We start from the raw sequence: 15,745 nt of genomic DNA, 5'->3' as shown, positions 1-15,745 counted from the left end.
GATGGAGTTTTAAATACATTGTTTTCACCGAGGGCGGTGCAAATATAAGCAATTTTAGGCATGTGTGCAACATGACAACTGTTATAAAGTATTGTACAGTGACAATAACTAAAGCCTCTGTACTTTTTATTTTGTACTATTACAAAAAAAACGATCTAAGATAAAGGGATTTAAGATCATCATTAAAGCTGGGCTGTCCAGTGCATTCTGCCAACTTCCGGTCCTACGCTGCTTGTAGACAGTATCATTTTTTTGGGGGCGGCAGTTGCGGGATTTGGGCTGAAGTACCGCTCAAGGAAATGACATGGACGTTTTACAAATCTGTTTACATCTCCGTGAATGAAACAAGTGTTGTGATTGGTCGCAAAAAATATCGTATCCGGGGGAAATACATCTGACGGATGTTCCGGCCCGACACGGAACATCATGTGACCAGGCTTTTCTCTTCACAGATGAGTAAGCCTGGGACAGAGGCTACTCTTCGCCTATAGCACTTTGCCAATAGAAGCCTATGCTATGCATTGGACAGGCCCCATCGAAGTGAACGGAGTCGTCGTAACTCTAATAATAATAATAATGAATTGCATTTTTATAGCGCTTTTCCAAGTGCTCAAAGCGCTTTACAATGGTTCATTCATTCATACATTCATACATTGGGAGGTGAAGCGGCGAACAGTCGACGCCAGCGTCCTCACTTCCCACATTCACACACAATGGTGGCAAGGCTCACACCGACCGACTAATTGGAGGCAATGTATAGGGTTCAGTGTCTTGCCCAAGGACACTTCGACATGTGGACAGGAGGAGGAGCCGGGATTCGAACTGCCGACCCAGGGATCATTGGACGACCTGCTCTACCTCCTGAGCCACAGCCACTATAATCTAACTCCACCCACTCCCAGCCAGAGAGTGAGGGGATCTTGTACAGATCTGAACTGCTCAGCCAGAACAGGGACGGCTGCAGGGCTCATGTGATTATAGGTGGTTAAAAATGAACCCTGAGGAGTTACATTAACGCTGGAGGATTTGACTGTGTCCTAAAATAAGACCACATATCAGCACTCTATCTTGGACTGTCTCACAGTCAGAATCAACCTCTGTATCATGGCCACAACACACCCTACGCACGCACGCACACACACACACACACACACACACACACACACACACACACACACACACACACACACACACACACACACACACACACACACACACACACACACACACACACACACACACACACACACACACACACACACACACGCACACGCACACGCACACACACACGCACAATGCATACACGAACATGCACACTCATACAGGCTAAGGTGGGAAACCAAACTAAACCGCATGACATACACACTAAAGACCATTGTGTGTCCAGACAATAAACAAGCAGTATGTGGTAGACTAGAGAAACTCCAGTTTCCAATACGCTTGTAAGCAACACCAATATTTACTCTATGGGACGTCCTCTCCTTTCCACATACATTTTGATGTGTTTTAAATTCCTGATTTTCTGCAATATTCTCCATCTTTACGTATCCTTCTGAATGTAATGTTATTCACTACGGTATTCTTCATTTGAACATTCACGCAGGTGTATCGGTGATATGCTTTGATTAGGATAGGTGTTAAATAGCTTTATATTCTGATAGTACTCGTTGAGAGCATACACGGCCCGGGGGCTACATGCGGCCCCCACCATCACTTACTGCGGCCCTCAGGTTAATATCAGAACTGACTTCAGCTAATTATAGAACAATGTATTTGTATAGTTCATGAAGTTAACATAACTATAACGAAATAGATTTGAAATTAAATAAAGGATTCCAGTTCACAAATAGCAAAAATAAAAATCTGGATTTCAATTCAAATATAGTAAAAAATAGCTGTAGATTTTATTTTTGTCACGACAGTATATGCAATGTGGCCCTCTGGAGTGAGTGTGGAAATATAGTGGCCCTCTGGAGTGAGTGTGGAAATATAGTGGCCCTCTGGAGTGAGTGTGGAACTATAGTGGCCCTCTGGAGTGAGTGTGGAACTATAGTGGCCCTCTGGAGTGAGTGTGGAAATATAGTGGCCCTCTGGAGTGAGTGTGGAACTATAGTGGCCCTCTGGAGTGAGTGTGGAACTATAGTGGCCCTCTGGAGTGAGTGTGGAACTATAGTGGCCCTCTCCACCCCTGATATAGAGGGTTTGTTCAGTAACAGCCGTCTCCTTGTCTATCCAGCTCTTTAATAAACAGACAATAAGTTACAATTTCAAATAGAAAACTCATACAGGACACAGAATGAACTAGAACTGCACTCTGTCGAGTGCATACTTGCTTGTTGCACACTAGTAGGCCATAAATGGCCAACTAGTGCGCAAGCAGAGCGCGCATGTAATGTTTTCGCCCGCTGTAAACTGCCAAATCTCAGTATCTCTGTGAAGGAATGTTTGAAATGATTAATGTTTAGATGTAATTATTTGCTACCTACTATACATGTAAACATTTAGTATTAAGTATGATTCTAGTTTCTATCTATATAAGAAATACTGTTTTATCGTTGTAGATATATTCTGGATCCCTTTTTTTTTCAGAGAAAAATAAATCACTTATATGTGTTGAAAAAAAAGGTATATAAACTGAATTAAAATATGTTATACAGTATACTTTTTCTGTAAACGGTGGAATCTCAATATCTCTGTGAAGGAACATTTGAAATGTGTAATTATTAGGTGTAACTATTTACTACCTATCTAATTTATGTATGTAAACGCCTATAAAAAAAAGTATATAAACTGAATTAAAATTTTAATTTTAATTTTAAATCTATTTCATGTTAGACTATAGTGATATTAATACTAAATCATGGTCAGAGTAATATGTGTCTCTAACTTCAATTTCTATAATAATACTTTCACATTTGTTAAAATATACATGATCTAAAATATTTCCGTAATCTGTAGTTGGATTTGTATTTAATTGTTTAAAGCCTAATTTTGACATGTAGGTCTTTATACTTCTTTCTATCTTAGTATTATGGTCTTCATTGAAATCTCCTATTATCAAAATTGCAGAAGTCGGAGATGATATATACTGTACCATGTATTCGAGAAATGTGTTTAATTTTGAAAGCTCTGTTTTAGGTGATCTGTACATAAGAATGATATATAGATTTTTTTCTTTTACATGTATACATATATGTTCTACTTTCTCTAATATCCTGCTTTCAGTTGGAATTTCTTCAATGGAAATATCTTCTTTTATAGCAAACATAACTCCCCCACCTATATCTTTTTCTCTATATCTTTTCCTCATCCGCAGAAAAACATCAAATCTGTGCCCGTATTGCTGGATCAATGATGACGAAATGACCATATTTCTTACGTCATCATTTAGAGCTAGTCATACACGTATTTCTTACGTCATCATTTAGAGCTAGTCATACATCAAATCTGTACCCATATTGCTGGACCAATGATGACGAAATGACCATATTTCTTACATACACACCACGTACTCTAGTCCCAGCAGATCAGGCACAATTTGGTAAATTATTTTTTTATTGATTATGTATATAGTATACGTATGACTAGCTCTAAATGATGACGTAAGAAATATATATAGTATATATATAGTATACTGTATAAAGTGTGTAGTTGTAAGTTGATTAGCGGTATTCTGTGATCACTTTGGTCCAAAAACCGTGACAGCCGTTCCGCCATTTCAGGACCCCCCCAGAAAAACATCAAATCTGTGCCCGTATTGCTGGACCAATGATGACGAAATGACCATATTTCTTACGTCATCATTTAGAGCTAGTCATACACGTATTTCTTACGTCATCATTTAGAGCTAGTCATACACATACACACACATTTGAGGCTTACGCAGAAAAACATCAAATCTGTGTCCGTATTGCTGGATCAATGATGACGAAATGACCATATTTCTTACGTCATCATTTAGAGCTAGTCATACACGTATTTCTTACGTCATCATTTAGAGCTAGTCATACATCAAATCTGTGCCCGTATTGCTGGACCAATGATGACGAAATGACCATATTTCTTACATACACACCACGTACTCTGGTCCCAGCAGATCAGGCACAATTTGGTAAATAATTTTTTATTGATTATGTATATAGTATACGTATGACTAGCTCTAAATGATGACGTAAGAAATATATATAGTATATATATAGTATATAGGCATATACTATATATGTATACATATATACTCTATACTCTATACTGTATAAAGTGTGTAGTTGTAAGTTGATTAGCGGTATTCTGTGGTCACTTTGGTCCAAAAACCGTGACAGCCGTTCCGCCATTTCAGGACCCCCCCAGAAAAACATCAAATCTGTGCCCGTATTGCTGGACCAATGATGACGAAATGACCATATTTCTTACGTCATCATTTAGAGCTAGTCATACACGTATGTGTATGACTAGCTCTAAATGATGACGTAAGAAATACATGTATGACTAGCTCTAAATGATGACGTAAGAAATATGGTCATTTCGTCATCATTGGTCCAGCAATACGGGCACAGATTTGATGTTTTTCTGGGGGGGTCCTGAAATGGCGGAACGGCTGTCACGACAAATGGACCAGGCCGATCACATTACTTGCGCGCTCTGCTTGCGCAAGTAACAAGTGAAATTGGAAGTAAGTGATGAAACAAAAACAGCGAGCAGCAGCAGGTCACATTTTGAACTGGAACACTATAAAATTGAAGCTGATAAATGGGTTCTTTCTCCTGATTGGATACAATTGGTGACCTGAAAATGTATTTTCTTTTCATTAAAGAGCTGGAGGGAAGGGGAGACTCCTGTTACTGAACAAACACTCCATAGCAATCATTACTGAAAAACTGAATATAGAGCATTTTAACACAAACATCTTCACTTTAACCAAAAAAACAAACAACAAAAAAAACTGTATCTTTAAGCCAGCTCATATACTTTGTTGTATGCCGGTGTAGAGCGCCCAAAATAGCAGATATAAAAGCTCACAGACTCAACAATGTGGTGAGCTTGTAGATCTGCTATTTTTGTCGCACGACACCGTCATATACGATGACGTGCAAAATAAACCGTGGGGTTGGCGGTATGGCGGGGCATGGCTGCCTATAGCTGCGCCTTCTGTTCATGCTCCATGCCCCATTCAGGGTCATTGCTTCTGCCCTTTGGCGAAATCTGTCAGGCCCCCTTTGACGCATGTCCGCTTCCTGTCCAAGTGGGATTTCTATTGTTCCAAAGGAGCAGACTCCAGAATCTCAGTCGCTCAGCCTTTTCCTGTTTCCTCTTTAAGAGGAAGTATTGCAATGCTTCATTCACCCCCCCCCCCCCATCCCGCCCTGCCCCCCGCCACCGTGTTGCATCTTTTCTGGGCCAAATCTGGAACTCAACGACAACAAAACGTTGCATGTCGGCCAAGTCTTGATTTCAAGGAATGAAGAGAGAGGTTCTCTTAAAAAAAAGTAAAAAAAAAGGATATCATTCCCCTCCGTCTGCAGCACACACCCATGCATGCATGAACACACGTGCACTCTCTCTCTCTCTCTCTCTCTCTCTCTCTTGCACTCACACAATGTATGCTCCATGGTATGCCACAAATAGCAGATCTCCAAGATCACAAGCTGTAGCAGGGCACGCATTACGACATTCAGGCGTCGCTCTCACACGTACACACACACACACGTGTCATTACTAGCTTTGTCCTTGGAGGTAGCAGGTGTGTGTTGAGCTGTGTATAGTCACCTGCGACCCCATATCGAGGCGGTCCTCGATATGGGCATTCCAGCACGTACAACAATATTTGTTATCAAAGTGAAAAGAGTTCTTTTGTGTGCAGGGAGGAGGGTCGTCGTGGCGTACATTAATTCAATAGGTCCTTAACTGAACGCGAGCAATATAATACAGACACGGACAAAGCACTCTGAAACTCTCTTCTCTTGCACATTAGAGGTTACAAACATAAAGAGAAGTTCAAGTGTGTGTGTGTGTGTGTGTGTGTGTGTGTGTGTGTGTGTGTGTGTGTGTGTGTGTGTGTGTGTGTGTGTGTGTGTGTGTGTGTGTGTGTGTGTGTGCGTGCGTGCGTGCGTGCAAGCATGAGGTTGGGCAACATACAAGACAAATGAACAACGGTGCGGCATGCATGCATGAATGGACAGATTATCAACCGGGCCAGTAGAGCCAGTACCCAGCCAGGGGACCTTGACCCAGGGGGAGGTACCAGGAGGGACCAGTACCCAGCCAGGGGACCCAGCCAGGGGACCAGTACCCAGCCAGGGGACCCAGCCAGGGGACCCAGCCAGAGGACCCAACCAGGGGACCAGTCAGGGGACCAGTACCCAGCCAGGGGACCCAGCCAGAGGACCCAACTAGGGGACCAGTACCCAGCCAGGGGACCCAGCCAGAGGACCCAACCAGGGGACCAGTCAGGGGACCAGTACCCAGCCAGGGGACCCAGCCAGAGGACCCAACCAGGGGACCAGTCAGAGGACCCAACCAGGGGACCAGTCAGGGGACCAGTACCCAGCCAGGGGACCAGTCAGAGGACCCAACCAGGGGACCAGTCAGAGGACCCAACCAGGGGACCAGTCAGAGGACCCAACCAGGGGACCAGTCAGGGGACCAGTACCCAGCCAGGGGACCAGTCAGAGGACCCAACCAGGGGACCAGTCAGAGGACCCAACCAGGGGACCAGTCAGAGGACCCAACCAGGGGACCAGTCAGAGGACCCAACCAGGGGACCAGTCAGGGGACCAGTACCCAGCCAGGGGACCCAGCCAGGGGACCCAGCCAGGGGACCAGTACCCAGGGGGAGGTACCAGGAGGGAGACCAGTACCCAACCAGGGGACCCAGCCAGGGGACCCAGCCAGGGGACCAGTACCCAGGGGGAGGTACCAGGAGGGAGACCAGTACCCAACCAGGGGACCCAGCCAGGGGACCAGTACCCAGGGGGAGGTACCAGGAGGGACCAGTACCCAACCAGGGGACCCAGCCAGGGGACCCAGCCAGGGGACCAGTACCCAGGGGGAGGTACCAGGAGGGAGACCAGTACCCAACCAGGGGACCCAGCCAGGGGACCAGTCAGGGGACCAGTACCCAGCCAGGGGACCTTGACAACCAGCCACCCCTAAAAGATAATTGGCCCAGAGGCCTCTGTGACTCTTAATCCATCTCTGCATGCGATTCTTTATCTCTGGTTAAAAGGACAGGGACGGCAACTCAACTTTGCATAAACATTCGCTATCAAAATGAGAGTATGTGTATAAATTATATTAGATTTCACTCCAACCACTAACAAACAGGGACAGAGACAGCATAGGAGACTGACATGCAGCATATGGTCTAGCCTGGCTGACCAGGAATCAAACCGGGGAGTCCCTGTCAGACGTTAGAGGCTATACGTCGTACTATGCACCCTGGCCATGACAACTCGGCTATCGTGTTACCCTTTCCCTTCTCTCTTGCATGATTTAATTCACACAATAAACAGAAGCAGAGCTCACATAATATGTCACGTGGGTCTTACAGAGATATGTGTTACAGAGTAACACATTGACAACTTCACATGCACGATGAATGCACACACAGGCCCGTCACAATTCTTACATAATCGTCTGATTGCAATTATTTGAGATAACCACAATTTTATTTTTTAACATAATAGTGAAAATAATTTCCATGTTAAAAATGTTCAAGCATTTTCTAATATGGTCGAAATAGCAGATCTACAAGCTCAAAACGCATTGCTATGTGATGCATTATGACCTTGTAGATCAGCTAGTATTAAGTTGTTAAATATGTCAGTCATTTCATTGTATAAAATGACTGACATCTACTGTAGATGTCAGTCACTCCCTGACATCAGAAACATGGACTCTATCACCATATTTCAAACTCACCTCAAAACCCACCTGTTTAGGCAGGCCTATGACTGTGTGACCTCTGTGTCTTCTGCTGCAAGCTGTGCCCTAGTTTTATTTTTCCTGCTTTTAACTGTGTTCGTGTACTGCTTTTAATCTGTACGGCGACCTTGAGTGCCCCGAAAGGCGCCTTATAAATAAAATGTATTATTATTATTAGTAGTAGTAGTTGTCATTGTGTTTTTGTTATCTGCCCTGTGAACTTTTTTCTTTTTTTTTTAAACTTAATTTTTATTTGCTGGTAAACATAAAATGACAGTCACAGTGCAAGGGTTAACATACATCATTAATAAACAACGTATTCCAGTCCATTTATGAATGTCCATCATTGTTAACATCGGTGTCGTTCTGTTGATTTCTATATTCAGTCCATTTCTCCCATTTTTCAATGAATAGTTCCTCTTAATTGTAGTCTCAATGTATGAGTTAGTTTCTCCATTACAAATATCTCCTCCACAATGCTCGGCCACTGCTCACAAACTGGAGGTTCTGGTTTGTACCATAGCCTTGTTGCCCTGTGAACCTTCAACGAAGCCTAAATGCCAAACAGAAATGTCGATCGTTCATCGTAAATTATTTGAGTGTCAATTAACGGTCAAGTATAATTTCATAATGGTGACAATGTGCACCGAGTCCTCAGTGATAAGAACTCATTACACACCACACGTCTCAGGTGGTCTGGGACGTACAATAAACTTAGCTAGAGCAAATTTCATGCCGAATAGAAACATTGCAGCCCCATAACATGACTGCATTTTGTCAAACTTGTCTCCCAGTTGCTATTTTGTTGATAGCCGAGGGCCCACGCGTTTAGCCAGATAAAGGCAGGATATGATTTGAAAGAGAAACAGACAGTGATTTTAGAGAAGTCACTGTCAGCTGCAGAGTGTCACACCTCTGGTAAAACACGGGAGAAACAAAACGAGAGAGAACATAAAAACTAAATTCTCAGCAGAATCTTGTCTTGTTGCGTTCAGACAGAACTTCACACAGATCTAAACCAGATTGTAATGGTCTAATCAACTGGGCTCTTTTTTTGTTGTTGATTATCTGGCACGTTTTAACTGTTCTGAACGACATTTTATATGCACAGGGTATATTACTAAAATGTTTAGTGAAGTTATCCAGAGATTAAGGGGCCCATTTGCATACTCAGAGTAAATGAACATAAAACATTGTACTGTGCTCTGTACATAAGGCCATAGGCCATGATCAACCAGTGGTTGACAACATGAAAAGGTCCATGCCCCTTAAATCCGCTGGATCCGAAAACGTCATAATGTCCCAAGATCTAAATAGGGACTAAAGTAGTAGGGAGTTAGTAGAGAGACCAACTACTGTAGATGTAGGCTACATAACATACTGTACTCTTCCATACAGATGTACTAGTTATATGCTATTAAGATACTCTAACATACAGATGTATATTGTATATTATTATTAACATACTCTACCGTACATTTATATTGTACTGACATACGCTATACAGATGTACAGGTTATAATGTATTGACATATACCACCATATACAGATACATTGTTTTAACATACTGTACCAACCTACACAAAGCCATATCTTGTCCCCATTCTGAGGCTGAACATTTGGCAAAAATAGAAGTTCTTCATCGTGAGAGCTCGGCTATCTTCGGCAAAGGGATTCGGTATGGAGTGAATGAAATACTAGAGGATCCAGTATAGAGCCCTGTGGGACTATACAGTGGACCAAGTATAGGCCATATAGGGTTTTAAAAAGTGGCTGAAATCAGTTTCCTGCATTGATGGCAGCTTTAAAGATGCCTAATGCCAGACCAGAGAGGACAGAGAGGTGCTTGAAAACGAGCCTCACAAAGCGGTTTGAGCAGGATGGGGAGTGTTTGTGCAGGAGAAGGATTTTATCAGCAGCGAAACACTCACAGGAAGTCCGGTTTGGGGATTGTCCGTCCAATTCCTGCGTTCCACAGGAAACGCTGCATAAAAAGCAAGCGAATGACGCCCAAATACACCTCATTTCTCCGCGGCCGGTTCACGGGGAGCACCGACAATTAAGCACGTCTTGAGAGGGTTTTTTAGAATACTAATAATAAAAAACCCGTGGGATGACGGAGCTTTTAAAAAGAGAAAATGTATGCGGTGGAAGAGTCAATCCGAGCCAGTCCACCGGGCCGGCACTGCAGAAGGCCTCTGACCCTCCGGGCCGACCCGCGCCCAGAGCAGACACCCACCTACCTGATGACTGCATACTCGGGGGGTAAGAATGTTACTTTGAACGTCTTTATCAGTGTTGCCATGACTGTCGGCTTATTATAAGCGCCTTTTTGGGCTTCTTTGTAATGTTTGCTTGTAAATTGGTAGTGGTTGTGGTGGGTCATTTAACCCCTTTTGACCTGAGATCAGATTCTATAAAAATGTCTTCTACATCCTGACAGTTTTCTGAAAAAGCTATGTTTCTATGTCAAGTGGTTCTTTGATTTTTCAAAAAATAGCAGACATACAAGCTCGTAGTGCGCCACTCGGTGGCGCGCTATGAGCTTGTAGATCTGCTATTTTTCAATAGCTAAAGCATAACATAATGCTAACACCAAAAGGGGTTCCCGCCCAAAATTGGTTTTGTTTTAAACCATGTGGATCTCTAACATGTTCATGTCATGGACCCCCAAATTAAATATATTCGTCCCTCCCTAATCCCCATGTGAAAATATGTTGTGCCAGGCAGTCCCGTATACCAGATTTGTGTTGTTCAAAATGTTTAAAAAACATCGTCCAAATATTCCACATTTAATTTCAAGATTCTACAAGCTCACTATAGACTATATTCAAATAGCCGCTGCATATAGGTTTAAAGTGCTCATACGGCTTCTTCAAGGCGTGTTTTCATAGACCTGCTTGCTTATATTTCTCCCACAAAATGTGAAAATCCCCTGATGTCCACATGGACACAAAGCCTTTCTCTATTAGACTATAGTAGCTTACGGTATATACTATATTCGCCTGTTTCCCCAAACATGGGCTTTTCAGAAATGTTCAAAACTAGGGCTATGAACTTTGTATACGTTTGTTTGTGTGCAGCGAGGAGACACTTTGACACTTTGAGACAATTTGTTCTGGATAGCCTATACTGTGTAATGCTGCCTGTTTTATCTTTTATTTTGGTATAGTGTAAACAAACAGAGGAAGCATGCGCAACGCCATGGTTTGGCCTTGAGGGTCAATTAAAGTAACATTAAAAAACACACGTATATCTGTAAAGATGTCCGTGATCAGATTGGTCATGTTTGTTGGTCAATGCTTTGTTGGCCTTGATCGGCTCTAAAATGTATATAGTTTAATTTATATAGGCTATATTGAGAGATAACAACCACACACACACATACAGAAAATGATGTCCATATATGGCTTTAGTCAACCAATCAATCAGAGTAAATCAATACCACAATGTGGAAATAAATACAAAATGTGCTTGAGTAAAAATAGCCATCAATATGTTGCAGCTGATAAAGGTGGGCTTGCTTTTAATTACTCATTTAACCCATAATAATACATCACAATATAGGCAATCAGTTAATGGATGTTTTTACTAATATAAATCTACCTAACTATTAACTCAAATAATTGCAGTAAAGAGTCAAACGTATAGGTACTATTTGTTATATATTTGCCAGGTGAAGTGGAGTATATTCAGAGGAAGTAGGCCTATGCATGACATTTTAAATACTAAAGTAAAGTAAAAGTTGTGCTTTTAAGTAAATGTATTTAGGCCTATCTGGTACTTTCCATCACTGGTTTAGCGTTGAGGGCTGAACTCCCTTAGGACATCATTTCTACTTCTGGACAAACCCATGTATTTAGAAGGCTACATAGCTTGCTTTAGGGTTAGGCTGACTAGTGTTTTTAATTATTTGAGTGAGCAGATGTTTCCAGAAGCTGGCTGTGATCCTGGTTTGTATATAGGTCTATTTTATACGTTTGGAATGTCCCTCATAATCATACCCATTAAACGTTAAAACCTGCATGCAGGCTATACTTTGTTGTAAAACAAATAGTGATGTATTTTCTATTGTCCATCTTCATTTGCCATAGCACACTCAGAGTAAGGGTTCATTATTTGGAATCCCCTACAATTCTACAAGCTCACAATGCAATGCACATAGACCTGCTATTTTCGTAATCTTTTGAACATTTAAAAATGTGTCTTTGCCAGGCCTAAAGTGGTTAAATAAAGTCCTATAGACATATTGGGCTCCATTTTTGTCACTGCGCTAAAGCCCTTATCCCTAAACTTCTTTGCCTCTTTTAAAAAAAACTATTTTGCTAAACATTTTTGAATAGTTAAAATGGCCAGTCTACAAGCTCACAACGTGTCAATGTAAATTGGCTAGTTGAAAAAAACGTTTAGGGATAAGGGGTTTAGCGGTGACGAAAAGGGAGCCCCAATTGGGTTCCCAAACTACCTTTTCCCCCCAAAAAATGAAAATTAAATAACAATAATTTGGGGAAAACCACTGGCCTAACTCATGCAGTGACGTCACGGGAGTGTCCCCGGCCCCATCTGATCTAGCCTCTCAGATGCAGGACACCCACCCTAAAAACCCCATCCACCCCATCCATTCCACCCCCATCCCATCCACGCTCCAGCTGTTCCACCTTACCCCCCATGCGTGCGCTGTGCGCTGCGCTCTGGTGACAGTCCGATAGATCTGGGTGGGATAGGCTGAGACTGAGCTGCGCTGCGCGTGGATTCCGTGGTGGAACGAACAACAACTGAGTTTGATGACCATAACAACAACAGAGCAAGCAGCAGATAGAGGGGAATTATTATTACACGCGGAGTCTGTGGAATATAGCGGGAATTACTTTGTCCAAGCACTTTTTCCAGTGGAATTAATCTTTGTTGTTGTAAGTTGTGCGATTCGTTTATAAGTTCATTGATTTGCCGATTGCCCTGCAGACTCAGAGCATTGACCGGTGTAGCATATAGGGTATAGGCTATACTGCTTATTATTATACTGATGTCTAATCCGTCTGTATTGTAACTTTTTATGAAAATGTGTATTTTGCCTAATTTGTGAACTCATTCGCAAGAGAGAGAGAGAGAGAGAGAGAGAGAGAGAGAGAGAGAGAGAGAGATGATGGGGACAGAGAAAGATGGAGAGATGGAGCTGGGGGGTGGGGGGGGGGGGTAGATTGCGTGTGAATTGCTACTGTATGAAAACGTGTTTGCTAGACATTATCTGTCCACAGTGTCCAGTTAAACAGCGCCACCCGTTGGCCATAGTAGTAGCCTATAGGATTATAGGCTGTGTTTGGAGACTCCATTGATCTTTTCTTTCCGTGTTAGGACGCACGGCGCTAACTACAGTATGCTGATATAATAGCCAATTAGAGAATTACAAACGCCCCCCCCCCCCCTCTCTCTCTCTCTCTCTCTCTCTCTCTCTCTCTCTCTGACACAATATTTAACTAGTCCAAGATCCGTGCAGAATGTCATAAAAAGTCTGCTTTGGATATTCATTATATTAATATATAGCACCATGTGCACTCTTTTGATGACAACATTTTCCATCAGTTACAATTGTTAAGTATTGTATAATCAATGCATGCCTCGAGTCTGAAATCATAGCCATATAGACAATTGGACAGAGGAACAGTTCTACACCACATGCAAAGCTATTTGATGTGATTGCACTTTATGGTCAGAGTTTAGTGTGTGGCTTTTTGTATTGTCGTGTGTCTATTTTCAAACCAAGACGCAGTTGCACTGCGCGCGCGCGCACACGCACACGCACACACACACACACACACACACACACACGCTCTACTATCTGTCTCTCTTTCTTTCTTTCTTTCTCTCTCTCTCTATCTCTGTATCTCTCTCTCTCTCTCTCTGAAACACACACACACACACACACACACACACACACACACACACACACACACACACACACACACACACACACACACACACACACACACACACACACACACACACACACACACACACACAGTCAGTCACACACAGTCCAGTGAGTCTGGCTGCACGGTGATTTGTGAATGAATGCAGGCTATAGCAGTGCATGTCCAATCTCCAGGCGTTGAGCCAGCAGCAGCGAATCAGAGGAGCATGCAGACTGTCAACCCAGGGCTTATAGCATCAATTGAATCCTCTTGCAGACCTCTCTCTCTGTCTGTCTCCCTCTCCCTCTCCCTCTCTCTCTCTCTCCCTCCCCCCCCCCCCCCCCCCTCTCTCTCTCTCCTGACCTTTACTATCACACCAGGCAGGCGAGTCCCCGCTGAACCAATACTATATAGTGTCATATGAAGAGCAGCTTCAAGTTTGACTCCAACACCACTCTTCATTTAGTTTGTCAGACTCATATTTTCAGAGAGCTGTCTTATACAGGACGGAAGTTCAGGGCTTGTTTGATCCCACATGACATTTAAATCATAATATAGCCTATGAAATAGAGGAGGAGGGAACTGTAAATTGCAAACACACGGTCCTTGTCTTGTTGTATTGCTCCTTCCTTCGTTACTGTACTTTCACTGTCCACACAGTCTGCAAGTACGTGTTAAGATTTACTTCTCTGCATGCTGGAAAATAGCCAACATACAGCGCGATCGAGACTCGTTGTGCAATGATGTGAGCTTGTAGATCAGCTATTTTCAGCACCGGTGTCGCACAAATAAGTATAATTCACTTCGAGCCTTTTCATTTAGTTTGGTTTGTACTTTGTCCTCAGTAGTAACATAGTCCTGTGAACTCCTTCCTCCTCAGTATGAGCTTACAATGCTTACGTAGGCTATAGTGCATGTGTGCCTATTTCTGTACGGGGGCCTCTGTGGGTGGGTGGGTGGGTGGGTGTTGAAGGTGGGTCACAAGTTCAGCATGAAAACCACTAAAACCGGGCTGATACCACAAAGCCACTTCCTGAACAACCAGCCGCACTCTAGGCCAGGCGGGCAGACACCCAGCAGCCAGCGGGGAGGGCCATACCGGGGGCAAACAATGCCATGTTTGGGGAATAGAATTCTCTTAACCCATTGAGACCTGTCCTGTCCTGAGGCCCATTACGTTACTACAAACCTCTTCTAAATCAGTCTTCTGAAAAACGTAGGTTTCTATGTCAGTGGTTCTCAAACCTTTTCATGTCAAGGACCCCCAAAATTATATGTATTTGGCCCCCAACCCCCATCTCAAAATAATCGAATACGTGCAGGAATGTTCACACCCCCAAAATGCGCAAATAAACTGTAAATACAGACATTTTTGCAATGTAATCGCAACGATTTAATGACACTAAAACTAAGACTATCTGTTGGAATAAAAACCTTTAACATTCCAACTGTGTTAATGTGGCTAAAAAGGAAAACCAAAATCAAATGTAGTTTCATTAACGCCGACTTGTGATTGAAACCACTGGGACTGGTCTTATATTTTGTTCCAGGGATCCCCAGAGCAAAGATTGGAGTTAAAAAAAATACATAATATTATATTATAATAGCCTATATTCAAAGATGTGCACAAAATTGTTCACAATGTTTTTTAATTGGCAGAGCCATAAGCTTATAGTGCGGCACAAAGTGAGGTTAAGACAGATTTTCAATAAAAACAAAAGGGTTCCCACCAGACTGGGAGAGCGGTAATCTAACCTCCAGAGATAAACTTGTAACTCCCTCCCATCATTAACACACACACACACACACACACACACACACACACACACACACACACACACACACACACACACACACACACACACACAACAGCGATATCAAAGTAAGTGCTCTTAAAACAGAGCATGACGTGCAAA

The 15,745-nt window shown here is 42.8% G+C and overlaps 1 protein-coding gene across 4 annotated transcripts in view; it reads left to right on the top strand.

Annotated features, from left to right (window-relative positions):
• Positions 1-9,963: 9,963 nt before the first annotated feature.
• egfl7 (EGF-like-domain, multiple 7) overlaps positions 9,964-15,745 on the top strand; it is a 28,263-nt gene continuing 22,481 nt past the window's right edge. For 2 of the 4 annotated variants that reach the window (XM_083792945.1, XM_083792942.1), the window contains exon 1: positions 9,964-10,185. The gene's annotated coding sequence lies outside the window, so the exon portion shown is untranslated. Of the gene's footprint in view, positions 10,186-12,551; positions 12,835-15,745 lie in introns of those variants that run through there. The other 2 variants (XM_083792944.1, XM_083792943.1) reach the window with 2 other exon arrangements.

This window comes from Protomyctophum parallelum (assembly GCF_964188405.1).
Source record: "Protomyctophum parallelum genome assembly, chromosome: 21".
Classification (NCBI taxonomy): Eukaryota; Metazoa; Chordata; class Actinopteri; order Myctophiformes; family Myctophidae; genus Protomyctophum; species Protomyctophum parallelum.
This window is presented reverse-complemented; position numbering and strand designations above follow the sequence as displayed.